The 18,217-nt window shown below is 33.1% G+C and overlaps 1 protein-coding gene across 8 annotated transcripts in view; it reads left to right on the top strand.

Annotated features, from left to right (window-relative positions):
* The window catches only part of LOC126760094 (uncharacterized), a 187,530-nt gene that overhangs the window by 79,090 nt on the left and 90,223 nt on the right, over positions 1 to 18,217 (top strand). The window contains exon 1 of one of the 8 annotated variants that reach the window (XM_050475489.1): positions 1 to 49. The exons of the other annotated variants lie outside the window; for them this stretch is intronic. The gene's annotated coding sequence lies outside the window, so the exon portion shown is untranslated. The remainder of the gene's footprint in view (positions 50 to 18,217) is intronic. 8 annotated transcript variants of the gene reach the window in all.

An 18,217-nucleotide genomic window follows, 5' to 3' on the forward strand; every position in this document is an offset into this window, starting at 1 on the left:
AAAAAGTTTATGCTGAAATAAACGAAGAATAGATCAAACTCTTAATGAGGTGAGTCATAAATATATTTTGTTTTGTAATTTCGTTTATGCCATATTTGTATGTGACTGTCTGTAACATTGCTCTATTATTGTACATATATAAATTATATATGCAATTAAACCACAAAAATTCTTCGTTTTTTAAAAAATTCATCAGCTTTGATTTTAGTTCACAAATTTCAGCAGTTTAAAAAAATTGTTTGAAATTAAAATTTTCGAAATCTAAGCGATATTCGAATAGATAAATACCATACATAGCATATTTCGGAGACTTTGAAGAGCGAACTAAGAAATTTTGTTTATTTGTCCAAATATTATTTGAAATATTATATACAAGATTTCTAAGAATGAAATAAGAAAGTTCTTTGTATGTCCAAATATTACTTGAAATTTTTTATGAATTCAGGCAAATCCGTATGTATAAAATATGTATTAAATATATTGTCTCAGTAAGTCAAATACGACAGTAATTAAATAACTAATGCTTAACCCTTTATTAGATCTCAAATGATTTATTTTTTTTTTCAAGTTAGAAATACTCGCTTATTTGTGATATAAAAATAAATTTGCATAAATAAACATAAAGCACTATGACCATCCGTAGTTTTTTATCTTTATTAAGGACAATACATTAAGTGGAAAACTCTCTTAACAGGCTGATACCTCCAATGTCCGCTTATGGGAGATTTCACTCTATCTATTATACATATGAACATGTAACCACTAACCAGTGGATTTTCTAAGCCCACATCAATTAATGTTTTGAGAATAAAAATTCTTTCAATATTCGTAATCTTCCAATTTCACTTATGTCCAAGATAACTCAATTTACCGAAGTGAGAACAGCGTCAGTCTGATTTAGCAGCGTTTATATTTTTTCGTATCTTCTGTACCGTAGAACACTATTTGAGCTCAACATATTTTCTAGATTTCAATTCAATATTCAATATCCAATTCACTCAATACTTTGTTTTGTAACAAATACTGGATTTGCTCCATTAATATTTCTTCCGTGAAACTGTCCTTAACCTTTTGTTCAAAGTCACTTAATCGAGATTGTTTTTGGAAAAGGAATTGCTTTTGAATTTGTATAAACTCTGCAATGTGGTCTTGTCGGTATTTTTCCGATTTTTGTTGTCGTTTTGTCAATGGATTTTCGTTTCACCTTTGTCCGTTAACCGCTTAAGAAGCTCACTGTCGATTTATTTCTCCAATTTGGTGCATTTCTTTGTGTTTCTCTCTTCCTTTGCTGCAGCCGACAAAACCTTGCCGTGTTTTAGTTATAGTTTTTCATTGGTCATTTTGCTTATATTCAAAGGTTTCTTCAGCGTTGAAAAATATTGTTCGTATATGAAAAAGTAACTCTGAGGAACTTTATACATAAGTGACGTGTCGTTGCTTGAATAACAAATGATAGTTTTCTTTTTAAGTAGCGCACATCTGTCTAAAATCAGCTGATGTTCCTGAGATTTTTGTAGCTTTCGATTAAAACACAACATGTTCTTCTTCCTACCTTTACTTACTGCATTTAAGACAAACTACAATATATAAAAAGAAAAAATGTGCGTGATAACTTTTTTGATTACAGGAATACGCTCTGAGGTTTCACAGTAGACTTTTCCTTAAATACTTTTAAATCATTGCTAGCGGCTTATAACTAGTAAACTAAAAATACTAATCGTCTACAATTTACCTTTCTTCACATCGTCACCTAAAATGCAAAATAACCTAAAATCACTTTTCATAAGTTTACAGTTGAAAGAAAAACGATATTATAGAAACCACTTATATTGAAATAAAATTTGAGTTTCGGTTATAAAATTAGTATATATTGGTTATATATAGGTTACATTTTATGCTACATATATGTAATATGAAGTAGTGAATCGTAAGAAATAAAAAAATCAATTTTGATTCTTTTGATTATACGTTGTTTTGCATTTTAAGTGACGACATATCCTCTTACTAGAGTTCACAGTTCTACTTTAGTTGCTTCGTTCTCGAATTCCTACGCTGCATTACTAAGAGAATACTTTCAAGTACTGGTAACAATTCTAGCAGTTTTTTTGTTATTTAGTGGACTTTATTTTCCTATCGAACTATTAGCAACGTTCTAGCTTTCTATTTGTAGTTCGATTTCCAATAAATCCCTCTACTAATTTACGAACATAAAGAGCTTAGTATTTTACCCTTAAAAGCTTGTGCACACTTGACCAGCAACTACGGAATCTTAATAAAGTGACCGCTAATTATGCTCACGAAGGTCAAGTGGACAACTTACATACAGAATACTTGAATTCAAATGCACTTGAGACACACGTACTCACCTTCGAATATACATATGTATGTAGTATGCGCTTGTTCACCTTTCATTCTTGAACGAAGCTCTGCAAGTGCCCAAATAGTAATCAGTTGGAGGTTGAGCTCAGAAATGAAAAGAAAATAAAAGCGAAGTACGAAAAGTAGCGCCACGTCAAACAATCAGGTCAAGTGCACCCACCGGTATGTAACATTGTAGCATTTTTTAAATGGATCATTTAAGTGGGAGGGAAAATCAAATAGAAAGCATAGAAGTAGAAGAGGAAAACAAAGCATGAAAAAAGCAGATTATGGCAAATTGCCATTTCTGAATGACACTGAGCTTAGATTAGCGGACTAATATTAGCATGACCGTTGTGCATACTCATTGTAAATGTATTAGTGTTGGCAGTTAGCGCCTCAGCGTTTAAATTTCTAATGAACTCAGGGTGGAAATGTGTACTTTTCTCGCGCTGTGCTCTGTATGTTAAATTGCTCGGAATGGTAATGTAATTTGTAATGGATTGTAAATTGCTTTTTATTTGCGCGAATAATGTAGTCGAAATAAAACATTTAAGACTACAAACGTTTGAATGACGTGAATGTGACTCTACATTGGGCTACATGTAGCAGGTGGTTAATCAAGATAATTTAAATAATTTAAGGAAATAATTAGGTAATTTTTTAAAGCAAGTGAACAATATATATTATTCTGGAATCAAAAACAAAAACAACTGTGTTGAGATAAGTAAAATTTTCAGGATTTTTTATACATGCATACATGTAACTATCAGAACTGGTACTTCTGTCTTGTATTATTTAGGATTACAAATCTTCAAGACACTTTCTATTTTAAATGCCAAGGCCAAGGTAAAAATAAAGCCTTTTCTCCTTGAAGTTGCCTGGTACCTACTTGAACAATTTTTATAATTTATTTATTTTTTTTTATATGCGCATTATTGTAATTCTTATTTTATCAGTTTTCATTTATTGCTCTTTTAATAGCTGAAAACTATGGAAAATAAAATAAAGCCAAAACTATGCGTAATTGTTATATTTATTTTAAAAAGAGTTCAAAAATGCTATTAAAATATTTTAAAATCCGATTGTGAGTTGTCTTGAAAACTTGTTTAGCTTAGATTACTTAGTTGGTCGATACCCAAGATGGCGCGGAATCACGCTTACACTGATAGGTACTGTGCTTTGTGAAGCCAGATAAAAACTCCGTATTTTGTATATTAGTTCTTTTTGCTTAATTTGCTTTACTTCTACATATTCCCGCTGATTCCCCTGGATGTTTAAAAGTGTGAGATCCAAGGTATGTTATCTATCATTGATCTGCCAAAGGTGGAACTTTTGAATTATATTTATTGTTTAATTATTTAAAGGCAATATATTTTTTCACAACTCTTATATCCCTTAAAAACAGCAATTTTTTCTCATATAAAAAATAAAATATTTTATTTGAATTTTTTATTGTTACAAACATACACTATGAATAAAGAGATTCTGAAACTTTTGGAAAAAATATTTTTAAACTTGGCTATTGCGACGACATTTCGCTGACCCTCGGAAAACAGATGCGCCGCGTTCGCAGGATAACTTCTTACAGGATCATCTAAAGTCAAAAAAATACGTGTTTTAGTTAAAACCTTAACCTAGGACTTTAAAAATAGAATAAAGTTAAAATAGGATTTTTGGCGGACATTAAAAAAATGAAAATTTAAGTGAAAATTTCGCGGCATTTTTTTCCGCATTAGTTGTATTCGAAAAAAAAATCGTTTGCCCAAGTCTTTAAAAATAGTATCTCAAAGAGCTGTGTAAAATTTCATGAAGATCAGTTAAGTTGTTCTCGAGAAATCTTGACAACCGACTTCAAAAACATAGTTTCGAGAAAAACGCGTTAAAGGCGGCACACTTAGCCCAGCTAGCCTCGAGCGCACAAGTTCTCAAGGCTGTATTTCCGAAAGTTTTACTCGAATCAACTTAAAAATTTAGAACAATATTCTAGAGGTTTTGTAGAATTTAATAAAATAAATTTTTTCAAACTCGTAAATCCATGTAACCAAGGCCGAGGCATGCATTTGAAATTTTTTTGGGTCTAAAAGAAAGCAAAAAACTTATTTACCATTAAGTTGTTAAGAAAATATGTTATTTATTCACAGTGTGACAATACATAAACAATTAAAATTCAAAATGTTATAATTATTTCTGGAAATAATTAAATAGCATGTCAAGTCCGTCCTGATTGCAAGCCTCCAAATGATCTAAAAAAGAAAAATGAATAAAAATATTGTTTAGCTAGATGAATCCTGCTATTATATTAACTTGTTGTGCAAAAACAATTTACTAAAAAAAATTGAAATATATTTGAAGAAGACTGCGTTTCAAGCAACCCGGCTAATTAGAATTGGAAAAATCCTCAAAAGTTTTTTAAGAAAATTAGTTATAAATTAATACATCTTTTTCCGGGAAAAGTAATAAAAAATTTTGTTTCACTTTAAAATAAAAATTCTTAAGCAAAGGTGGTCAAATATTAGTAGAAATTTTGAAATTGAATTTTTTGCACGGAGACGTTTTGGTATGCCTTGAACCAAATTATCTAATATTTTCATTGGAATATTATCACATTGACGCTTCATCTCTAAGAAAAATTATTAGAAGTTTCCATGGCTGCTTTTTGGTATTTTGGAGTCCAAAATCGGTCACAAATGGTCACTTGGACTTAATTCCGGTGACTAAGCTGGTCAGTTCAGTTTTTCAATTAAGCTTTCTTCGAAAAAGCGAGTAGCCAAGTAAGAGATGTGTTTGGTGGAAGATAAACGACCACAAATTATTTTTTTCTGCATTAATTGTAAAATATTCGCTAAGAATGTTAAGATATGAAGCATCCGTCATTCGTCGATCGATTTTAACTAAACTACCTACACCAAATTTATAGAAACAGTCCCAAATTTCATTCGTTCATTGATGATTGTATTCACTATGATTTTAAGCAGCAGAAGGATTATACCATACTTGCTTAATTATTTTGTCCCAAAATGTGGTTGGCATATTTAAATATTGTTTTGCAAATTCCAGTTTGGTTTCCTATTCGCTATGGAAATCATAGGGCGATTTCTTGCGACATAGCTTTTCAAATAAAATGTTCGTAGTTTCTTTTGCATTTTACTAATTAAAGCATCGAAAGTGGCTTTAGTTCTTTCGTGGAAGGATGTTGGCCAAGATCTTTTTGCAAAATTCGCCACAAAGACGTCACAGTAATGCCCAACGCTTGAGAACGACGTGTGAGAGACTGATTTGGGTCTTTCTCAATAGGTGCGCTAGCGGCAGCACGGGAACATTTTTACTGTGCCTGCGGATTCAAGTTTTTCCACTAGACGCCACATATATATACTTATATATATATATATATATATATATATATATATATGGATAATGGCACTGTAAAGCTTTTATATTTCCGAAAATAACTAAATTCTCTTGAAAAGTGAAGTCTACGCTAAATTCCCCCACTATCCGAAATGTATTAGTTCCTTCGTTGTAGCCTGAGACATTCAAAGGCAAATATGTTGTTGTCTTTCAAATATATCAATTTGTTTGATTACAACTATAATGAAATCATTTGTTAAATTATTATGCTCTTCTGGTTCTAAGTTTTATGAACAGCTATTATGTTTAATTGAATTGATCTGAAGAAAAAGCATTAACTTAGGTGACACCAAAGCTATAATCCCCTTCACAAAGACAAGATATACCTTACAAGAAATAGTTTCTGATCATTCAGTTTGTTTGGAAGCTATGTAATATAGTGATCCTATATCGACAATTCCGATAAATAAGCATCTTCTTGGGGAGTAAAGAACGTGTGCAAAGTCTCAAAAACTGAGGGACTAGTTTGTATTTATACAGACGGACGGACAGTCAAATGGACATGGCTAAATCATTTCAGCTCGGCACGTTGTCCCATTATGTATATATCTCATAGGGTCTCAGCCATTTCCTTCAGGGTGCTACAAACATTGTGGCCATACCAGGTTCAGTATATAATTATAATTACCGTATTCGTACCGTGCTATGATGGATACTTCATGCCACGTCGTTTAGGATTGTTTTCTCTACGGAATCTATTCTGAATAGTATCCAGCATAATAGGTATTGATTCTGCTATAGAACGCTGGACCAGAAGCCGTTTGACCTCTGGATAATCCCCAAGGTGGAGTGATATCTCCGCTTCTATGGACATTAGTGGTGAATAAACTGCTAATGAACTTGGAAGGCAAAGCCCTCAAGATAGTAGCATATGCGGACAACAATGCCATCTGAATAACTGATAGGTGTCTACAGACCATTAGCAGCATTGTGAGCACCACTCTTAATCCGGGGTTGAACACGTAGAAAAGGGATTTGCTTGTGTTCACAAGAAAGAAAAAAATTCCTCTATGGAGGGTCCCTTCTGTAAATGGAACACAACTTTCCTTCAAGGACAGCACCAAGTACCTTGGAGTAATCTGGAATAGCAAACTGCTGTAGAAGGACAACGTGGAAGAAAGAGTAAGGAAAGCTAGCAATGCTTTATATGCGTGTAGGCTATTGTAAGACCAATTCTGCTCTACGGTGCAGTAGTATGGTGTACAGGCGAACGGAAATACACCTACCGGAAGCCAAAAGAAAGGGTTCAGAGGCTCGTTGCTCTGTGCATAACGGAAACTCACGGAACAACTCCAATGGCGGCTCTTGAACTGGTACTAAAGCTGCCACCAATGACCTCTTCGCTCTTGGAGCAAAATCGGTGGGACGACTACCGAACTTTTAGGCATAGCTCACTGGGTAACGGCAGTTGCACCAACATCGACCACATGATCCCACTTTTCAACTGGGAAAGAGCATCTTAAAATTTACACGGATGGCTCGAAAATGGACGACAGAGTTGGTGCGGGTATATACTGTCCACAGTTAGGCATTACAGCCTTTTAAATTGTCAGACCACTGCATTATATTTAAAGCTGAGGTCTTTGATATTGCGAAAGCCACGAAGCTGGCCTCTAATGCAACTACAGGCAATTCGAGAGTCAGCATCTATGTAGACTGCCAAGCAGCAATCAAGGAGGCAGTAAACTCGTATCGCATATCGGCCAGAGGTGTCTTGGGAAGCAGAGCAGCAGTGGAAAGTGTTGCTAAAAGAAAGTAACTTCACTTCTACTGGATGCCAGGTCACAAAGGCATCGAGGGCAATGAAATAGTGGGCGAGATTGTCAAGAACATCTCTTGGACTTAGCAACTGAACTCCATCCGGTATCGCAAAGAACCAAAACTGGTCTATGCGTGGCTTATTGGCCTAGCAAATTAACCAAACCTAACCTGTTAATGTTCTTGAAATGCAATCATACATACAACACATATACATACATCTAGACAAAATTTATTATGAGCTCAGGGGTTTCGAAAGTGAAATTCAAAACTAAATAAATAAATAAAAAAAAATAATAATAAAAAATTTGCTTGAACATTTTTTTCGCTTACGTTTAATTTGCCTGAGTGCGGCACATAATTTCACTTGGCCTGGTTTTAAAAAATTTTAAGCGTGCCACATGCCACAGTTATTTAGGAGCAAAGTTAAAAGACCGAAAAAATAAAACTAGGACGTAATAATAGAAAAAGTATATGCGCAGATAACTGTCTAGGTGTAGGTTTATAGAAACTATATAGTATTTAGTTACAAATAACTTTGGAAGAAGCGCTCAAGCCAGCGATTTAGGTTAGTAGCAAGCTAAAACTAATAAAACTATAAGTATGCAATCAGTGAGTATGTCGGAAACGCTGCTGCGCGCACACCAAAGCATTCGAGGTGGCTAGCGGAAAGTTTAAAGTTGAAGTTGCAAGAACTCAGCAAGTTAATGGAGTGGAATGCTTTAGCGGCGTTACATGGCCACAGTTAAAGAGCGCTTCCGTTACGAACTGTGGCTGCAAGCGTTGAAAAGCGAGCAAAAAATTCTATTTCAGCGGTTTTTCTTTTAATGGCAGTTATTTTTCTAAGCAGGAATATATAAAAATATATTATATATATTTTTTCAATATGTTTTTTTTTTTTTGTTTAGCAAAAATGAAGTGAAATAAGAAGAAAAGTTAGCAACCATAAGGCTTGCTTTTAGAAATTTATATAGTTTTCTCGCTAACCGCTGGCTCCTGCGAAAGGCGCCAAATTGTGCTCTTGCCTAACAACGAAACTTTAATGTTTAAAGGCGGCACAGGCGGATAAGAAAAAGGTTACGTAAATTAAGAACTGCAAAAAGGAAAATAAAAATCAGAAAAAAGTGCACAGAAAATTAAGGTGAGCGTTGAGCTAAGCTAAAAAGCGAGTCTTGTGTACGTTTCAATTAATGTAAAAGTTTTTCGTAGTCACAGAAAATACCAACAAATTGAAGCGGCGCGTAGACATAGGGCGCGCAAAGGATCTGAGAGCAAAAATAGATGTTAATGCAGCAAAGGAGATGTGGAAAACTTTCACAAAAAACTTAAAGCATAAAAACATAAAAAACCAAATTCCAAACACAATGTAAATGTGTAGGCGGCAAAAAGCAAGCAACAACACCGTAATTGCGGGTAAACGGGGCACAGAAAAGTGCAGCTTACAACAACAAGCTTAGATATAAAATAAGTAATGACTACAACAACAATTTAACACGCGCGCTGCACTTAAAACTATGTTGTGGCATGTGGGCGTGTTGACGATTAAAATGAGAAACAAAAACAAAAAACACGCTATAAACACCGTTAAAAGTGAAAGCTGTTGGCTGAAATATCCCAGCAGGCCCGAGAGCTTGCATGCGCTGCGCTAACTTTTGACCCACACTCACACATGCATACACGCTAACACTTACATACGCGCATGAGCGGCCGCGCGTGTGCTCAGTTACAAAAAACTGTTACTTTATAACATTAAATATACTTGCATAAGTGGTATTAAGCATGTAAGGTCAGGCCGCGTCCCAGCGCTGCAGGTTAACTGCAAATAAAAAAGCGCACAGCAAAAGAAAATAAACAAACATATAAAATTGCATTAGTGCAAATGCGTGCTGTGGCTGAAAATTGTGCTGGTGGCAGCTTAAGAGATTATAAATTATAATATGCGATATCCGCCAGCTCAACGCTGCTGCAGTGCTGGCTGAAAGTAGAAGTGAAAAATTTGGAAATTTTTATAGAGTGAAAATGAATTGCTTGCGAAAGTAAAAGTGAAGTTATATGTTTGCACAAATTAATGAAAAATAAGCCATGCAAAATTTATTAGAGAAAATACAAAAGAAATTCGTTAAAAATTTATGTGATTCAATCATTTTCAACATTTATTAATTAAAAGCTCGTAGCAGCTTTAATAGAAATCAGTTATTCATAGATTAAAAAACAATAAATAAATAAAATAAAAAATTGCAAAAAATTATTAATTTCTGCAGCCATAAGTTAATTGGTTTTGCACTTTAACTGATTGCTATCTAAAAAAAAAAACATTTTTTTTTGTAAAAAAGAGAAATACAAAAATTTATCTATTTTTTAAATTTCTCCTTTTTTATTGTTATTTTCGATATTTTTTTTTTATTTCTTCTTTTTTATTGTTCTATAAACAATAAATAAATAAAATAAAAAATTGCAAAAAATTTTAACTTCTGCAGCCATAAAAAGATTGGTTTTCACTTTAACTGATTGCTATCTAAAAAAAAAACTCGGGGATTTTTTTTAAAAGAAAGTACAAAAATTTATCTATTTTTTATATTTATCCTATATTTTAATATTTTTTTTTGTAAAAACTTTTTTTTATTGAAAAATTTGTGTGTGTATATGTCTTCGGCGGTACCAAAAAAAAAGTGCCTCAACTGCTGACATGATATCGGCCGAATGAGTTGTTGAAACAAAAAAACTTAAAAAGTTTATTAAACTGAAAAATATTTCCTATACAATGACCTATGATCTTATCAAAGATTAACAAAATGGCGTAATTTTGAAAAAAATTTCGTTTTTTATGTAAAAATTGGTCATTTTTCTAATGCCAAATTGACAATTTTCAACCAATCAAAAAGATCAAAAATACCCAGTTTTAATTTGAAGTCGATCGGTTAATCTCTTGTTGAGTTACAATTTTGAAAAATGTCCTTTCGAGAAAAACGCGTTTAAAGTTTCACTTATACATACATATGTATATGTTTGTACCTGCGAGCGGTCGCTCTTTACAGCGCTGCCATCTAAGAAATATTCAAGATACGACCTTGCCGATTTCACACAATATTTTTGAAAATATAAACTATCGAAAAAGCAAAAAAAAATTTTTTTTGAAAGTGTCACACTGGTATAGCCCCTTAAGCAAATTCACTTTCTCGGGAACTATTGTATCTGCCCTTCACGCTAAACAGGGTCATCATATTACTCCTTCTGACCTTACTATTCAATGCTTCATTGCAAAATTCGAAAATGTTTATAATCTTCATGATAGTATGCCATCTGAGAAAATCCTGTAGTGGGGGCTTTATACCGTTCAGGCCAATATTGCGGCTTAACGTTGTTCTACACAGTTGTGTCTGGGTTGGTGTTTTCGATGACAGCATGTCGAGTTTTGTCGTTGCATCCGTATAAGATTGTCTACAGACTTCTTTACCTGGAATTTGATTAAATCGACGCAGACGGTCTCGGTTTTCAACGATACGGTGCGCCGCTACATGTTTCGCGTCAAAATATGTTCAGATTACATGCAGAATTTGGCAATTTATTGATTTCGAGAAACGGTCCAAGATTATGTGATTTAACTCCTCTAGATTGTTTTCTCTGTGTATACGTTAAGTCATAGGTTTACGCCCGTCAACCAGCAACGCTCACGACCTCGAAGATAACGTTCAACGTACAATAGGGGAAATTCCGACCGAAACGTTACACCCGGTCATCGAAAATTGACGTAAATGGGTGGATATATGCAAATGGAGCCGCTGTGGCTATTCGACCGATATTTTGTTCAAATCTTATATTGATTTGGAGTGGGTTAATCGCGTGCAGTCTAGTACGTGCATGACTGTAGATCGAACTTCGGAGTGAAATGATGGAGCCATGTCACATATTGACGCAAAATCTTGGGTTTATTATGCTCGAATAACTCCAAATACTGCTCCGAGTCATCAAATCGTCCATGTTTTTGATCAAAAGTCAGCTCGCGCGGCACCCACTTTGCACAGAGCTTCCTCATATACAACTAATCATAAATTCTATAATGTATACGTTCAGTGGATATCAGTGATAAAGTGATGCCCAACCTATTTCATTTTGGGAGCGTCTCAAAATTAGCCTTTTTTAAATTTTCCATTACGGTCAAATCGGACAAATCGAACAAAATAATTACTTTTTGGCATTTAAATTAAAACACAAAACATTTATTCTTCTTCTTAATTAAACAAACAAAACATTTATTATGATTAAAAATTATCATATAGAGGTTGTTTTGCGTAGAAGTATTTAAGCTTGTTAGCTCATCAAATACATTTAAATTTCACATTTTCCCAAATTTTTTTGTTTTACATTTTTTATTAGTGGTCTTGAACGATGTAACAAATCCTTCCCTTTATTAGATATTATTAGTGAGGTATTGCACCGCGACGTAAGGTCTATTGGGCCTTATCCCTTTGATATTTCAATCTGGCCATCCCTAGATTCCAATTGCTCTGCCACTTCCAATGAGAGACGAGTTGCGCATCTCCTTAGACTGCGGGTTATCTTGAACAACTTCAGTTTACGGTCATTCAAAAATATTAGGCGTTTTCGTTGGAAACAACGTCTTTTCGGCAGTCTTCGGTGTTCATTTCACCATGTCTAAACTTAGCATACCAGTTCTTGATGATTGATTTTCCTGGGGCGGTGTTGGGAAACTCAAACTTCAGGGCTAGCTAAAAATCATATGAATTTTATGAGAGTGGCGCCATCTATGTGTCTTTTTAATTGACCTGTCATAAATTTATTATATATGTATATATTATATATTATATATTCATCAATATATAAGTGGTGACGCTCAAAAATTCATTGTGAATATTAACTGAATTTAACAAAGTAATTATACATATATTTGATAATGGAAAAGCGTTTAATATATAGTTGTTTCGCAAATTTAGAGGAGTGCTGTTTTAGGTTAAAAAATCTATTCTATGACAAAGACCTATATGAATTCCACTAGGACAGCTAAAAATGCTGGTTCATTGTGATTCTTGATACTTCTAGGTATTGGTCGAAAAGATCACCATCAGTCGACAAAACGCTTGGAGAAGTAATAATAATATATACGTTCTTTTCATCTATAGTATATAATAGACTCATGATTGCAATAATCTTGCTGACTAAAGAAGTTTTGTGTGTTTTCAGAAAATATGTTTTAAATGAACAGATTTCTTGGAACAGATTTCCCTCATGATAAAAATGCTGTAAAAATGTCAGCCCTTTTGAATTCTCATATAATACTTGTGGTATCTAACTATTTGAGGGTTAAAATAAAACATTTCGAGAACCTTTTTACCAAGCAATGCAACCTTTAGTAATATTGTAAATAATTTTTCTATAAATTATGGACAGAACTGATGGGATTCGGGTATTACGTGAACTGTTTTTTTTCGAAAATTTTGCTTAACGAATTTTATCTATTATTATTAACCATGTAATTGACGCTCTTCTTCGGGTTCGGTTCCAACCTGAATGCTATACATGTATCATGAGAACATGAAGTCCTTTTTTTGTTTGGGAAATATTCTTCGACTTACATACAGACTGTAAGTTAGTTTAGGCAAAAATCAAATTACTTCTGAATGAATTCGCAAAAATTATAATTTATAACTATAATTGCGCTCAACTCAACTGCCGATCTATAAAATATTGGAATTCAACTGCAATGAGTATAGGTTACTGAATTATGCAGCAAAAACTATATTTTTGATCTCTAGAGATTCATTATTAAAACATTTATGAAATAAAAAAAAAGTAAAAAAAAATAATTATTCCTGAGTAGAACCAAGTACAGAGCCCAGATAAAGAGACCAAATTTCGCCAATTTGTGCCACTATTCAAGAAAAAGTAATGAAATTTATCCTTTTTTATTTTTTATTAGACACACCTTAAAATTTATAAAAAAAAATGTTGAATTTTGATTCTCGAAAACTTCGGCGACGCTGATATTCGTACCGCCTGAAATTTGAAACAAAATAAAATGATGAAATCTTAGTCTCAAAAAGACTTTCTAAAAAACTACTTACAGTTCTATTATAGATTTATATAAATTTTCCCAAATGGACCGACTCGAAAAAGGTGAATTTTTTATTACAAAAATCAGCAGTAAAATGTTTTTAAAAAAAGTTGTAATAATTTCAAAGAAAACAGTTGTTTTACTAGTTGTTTGTAAGGCTTCAGTTACAATTCCATTATTATTTATTTATTTATTGACACTAACATATGTGCTTGCCACAAATGACAACTGCGCTAATCAATAATCGAGTGCACGCGTCAATATTTATCCAGAAAATATAAATACAGACAACACAACACTTTGATGACCTTAACACTGCACATCAAGTGTACAAAGTGAAATACTTGACAAACTGGTCGACGGTTCATTGAACTACTACGCCACTATCATTAGTGTAGTGTATGCAACCGGAACACAAAGCACACGCCCATTAAATATAATAATGTGCGCTCTAACAAGACGAGTGAGCGAGGAGTTGAAGCAGAAATAGTGTAAGTATCGCACGCCCTCAATTATCTGCGTAATAAATATCTAAACTACTGTGCGAGTACATAACAACAAAGTTCAGTTACCAAAGCTTACATTACCAATACGTGTATAAATATGTGTTTGCAAATATGTCTCAACCATTTTTCATTTCTCACGCCGCCATTGCTTTCTTGTGGTTTAATGCTGCTTGCTTCTTATAAGAAATAAATCTCACCACCCTTTTGTACCGTAATTTGCTGTATGCGGACTTAGCATAAACGCATGCCTTTCACGTTACATAACTTCACCGAGAAGCGTAGTCTAGATAATGTTAGGCCAGCGGCAAGCACTGTGTTTTCCATTAATTTTGTAAGCTTATAAAAATATACATTCCGCATAGTATTTTAGTTGTAATAGTGTAATGGCGAGCTGTGCGTGCCTAAAATTCATTTTCGTGAAATGGCAACCTTTTTTCACGCACGCTCCTAATGCTCATGTTATGCGATAACACTTACATACATACACACCCACACTCACACTCACACATATATATCTTTATGTAGTTTAAAAGCCCATTATATATGTGTACACACCCAAATAGGTGCTGTGCTGCAGCAGCAACAACACTTTACTGGCACCATGGATTTAATTTTGGGTCACCATGTCGTATACGTAACAATGTGCCATACATTGTATACACTGTGCAAAGCAAATGTTACGTATACGCCAAGGTGACGGCACAGCTCACTATATTACAGCTATGTTGTAATGCATGTACGCTGGTGGGCACGCGCGTGTTATTTGCGCATAACTCTTTGCACAGGCGGCCTTTACTTTCACGCGCACGCATCGCCTTTAAATACTTGTACAACAGCTCGGCCGAGCTAAGCCTAGGATTGCCTTTGCTGATTTTCGAATTTTCCACTCTCACAGTATGTAACACATACACACTGTTGGGTTTGGTTTAGTTTAAGAGGCCGCAAAATTTTTGTTCTGCTTTTAGTTTTATTGTCTATTAAGTTAAGTGGAAAAGTTCAAAGTGAAAGATTTTCTGAGAAATGGCTGTAGTCGGCGGTTATATAGATAAGATTTCGTAGAAAACAATATTAATTTGTAATTTGCATACTAATTTTCATTTCGTTTTTTATTTGCGAAGTTTCCAACTGTGATTTACTTAAATGTTGAGTAGTTCCGTTTCCGGTCACGATTTCAATAGAAATGTGTATATGAAATTCAATTATTTTCTTAGTTCCCAGAGTTTATATCAGTTAGGAAATGCTAGTTGACTAATTTTGAATTTTGTGTCTAAAAATTGTTTTGCTAATGCTTGTTTTTTCTTTATTTTTTTTTATTTTTTTTTTTTATTTTAATTTTTTTTTTTTTAATTCAATAAGAAGAGTTGCTAAATCATTATAACCCAGAAGATTTTAATATCTTTAACATTCGCGAAATTTAAGTTTTGGGTGGCAAGACTTTCCTGTAGTATTAGTCTCAGGTAATTTGGATGTATAGGTGTATAAATTGACAAAAATTATATGTATGTCAGATTAAATTTTTATTACTAAAATATTTTTATCTTGCCCCTCACAAAAAATATTCACAACTTATAATGATTATTTGTTGTGTTATTATAGGTTATATTATATTGTTAAATAAAGTTTTTAATATTAGTAATACGAAAGGACTTTTTCGACGACCCATATATTTATATAAAGAGTGCATAAATCAAATCGAAAGAATTTATTACTCGAAATTGTTTTTTTTTCTGAACAACAGCAAAATTATCAATAGTAGAACAAGAACCCTATAAATGGTATCTTGAATCTTGTTTGAATAATATTTTTTTCTTTCAAAATAATAAAAAAAAATATTTTTTTTATAAAATATGACGGATTTCAATTCTACACTACCTTTTTAATTTTTTATAAAATTTTTCTATGAACCGCTTTCACTTCGAGCGAGTACATATCGTGATTAATTAATATTTTCGATTGACGTCACAGATTCATACATATTTTGTCGTTATTTATCTCACTATTTTATGCTTTTTACTTATTTATAGTGTCCGAGTATTTCCTTTTTAAATTTAAGAAAGACTGATGAATATAATATATAATATTTTTAATAAATGAGTGGAAAGCACTTACAATTTTTAATGTTCGAATTGCTTGACATTAAAGTAGGAATAAAAGAGTGGATCTTTAAACCCTATTGTATATTTCCTACATAAGCCCGAAGCAATTCAGGCGATAACAGTAATTTTTTTACATTTTTAAATCAAGTATGAATATCCAGATCAGGTTCATGATCCAAACATAGAATCTAAACCCACCAATTAAAAAGGTTTAATTCTTACTCATATTCACTGGAAGTTGCACTAATGTAGTTAGAACGGTTGAGTTTTAACACGTGCATATGTAGCATATTGCTTAGAAAACCTCTATTATATCAACCTTAACAAATAATATAAATAATAGAAACATTATTTATAAATTTAAAGGGTTACATGGGTATCCTTGGATAACAAACAGCCTTTTTTCAACAATTTTTTTCTCATATAAAAAATTAAATATTTTTTTAGAATTTTTCATTGTTACCAACATACACTATAAACACAGAAATTTTAAAATTTCTAGAAAAAAAGATGCTCCACGTTGGCGCGACAGCTCTTACAGTATCATCTAAAGTTAAAAAATACGTGTTTTAGTTGCTACCTTAATTTAGAACTTTCACGAAGGAAAAAAAAAATAAAAATAACTCAAAATTGAATTTTTGGCAGACATTTTTACAAAAAAATAAAAATTTCAGTGAAAATTTCTCGACACTTTTTTCTTCAAATAGTTGCAATCGCAAAAAAATCTAAGTCCAAGTCTTTAAGAATTGTATCTCAAAGACCTTTTCAATAATTAATTTCATTAAGATCGGTGAGTAGTTCTCGAGAAATCCTGCCGAATGATTTCGAAAACACTGTTTCGAGAAAAACGCGTTCAAAGACAGTTAGCTAGCTTCGAGCGCACAAGTTCTCAATGCTGTATCTCCGAAACTATCACTCGGATCAACTTGACAAACAATAATCTAGAGGTGTTGTAGAATTTAAAGGCATTAAATTCGATTTTTTTAAATGCGTAAACCATTTGTTAAAATAATATTTTTTAACTAAGTCATAAACAGTTATTCACCAAGGCTTTAAAGTGTTATATTTAAGGCAATTTAAACTAAACTCTTGCTTCTAAGGAAAATTGCAATGCTTTTTGTATAGGTTGGGATCCTGCACTTGACGCGAATTTCAACATAATATGTGTCCTCATTAACGATACCTCTTGCAATGTTTTCAAATGTTGGTCACCATTTTTTGAAAAACGTGTTTAAAGTTTGGTCTTGCACTTCCAAGCAATGTGAAACGCCTTTTCAATATTGCGTGTAACTCCAAAATATTTACTGGAACGATATGAAATTTTCTGTGTGTATTCTTAAATAGATGTACATTAAGAAAAAAAATAAAAAAAAATTTTGTAAATTCTAACAGTTTATAACCTCGTAAAGCATAACCTCTCCAATACGGGACAAGTACAAGTGTTTCTCCGGTGCCTTGCTCTTGACATTTCCCATAGTCTACTTGATCTATGAGCCGCATTATGCGGGCGTGTGCTACCTGCTGACAGTGACCGGTGAATATACCAATTACTCTTTCACTATCTCGTTCCCTTCGATGCCTTTATGACTTGAAGTGAACTCGCTTGGTTCTGGCGACATTCTTCACTACTGACCTTCTTTCCGAGGTACTTCTGGGCGATATGTTTTGTTTAATTAGTGGTTACACTGGCTCTGGTATATATTATTCTAGAATTTTACGTAAATATATCTGCTTTGTGAAGCACTACATGGAATTAGAGGGTGCTATCTCTCATGACTGCTTGAAAACTGAGACAAATTATGTTTCCATGTTGCTGGCGGTTCGATGTTAACAAAAACATACATGTACCTTTCGATTGACTCAAGCAGAGCGAAAGGTTGTGTTTTCTCTGCTAACCAGATCACTTAATCAGATATTTGTACGCCGTATATTAGTGCAATAGGTAGGTCAAGTCATAGTGTTTTTCACTGCTCAAAAAGAAAACCTATTTTTGAGTAGCCACATATACATATAAGGTA

The sequence above is a fragment of the Bactrocera neohumeralis genome, chromosome 5, assembly GCF_024586455.1.
Source record: "Bactrocera neohumeralis isolate Rockhampton chromosome 5, APGP_CSIRO_Bneo_wtdbg2-racon-allhic-juicebox.fasta_v2, whole genome shotgun sequence".
In the NCBI taxonomy this organism is placed as follows: domain Eukaryota; kingdom Metazoa; phylum Arthropoda; class Insecta; order Diptera; family Tephritidae; genus Bactrocera; species Bactrocera neohumeralis.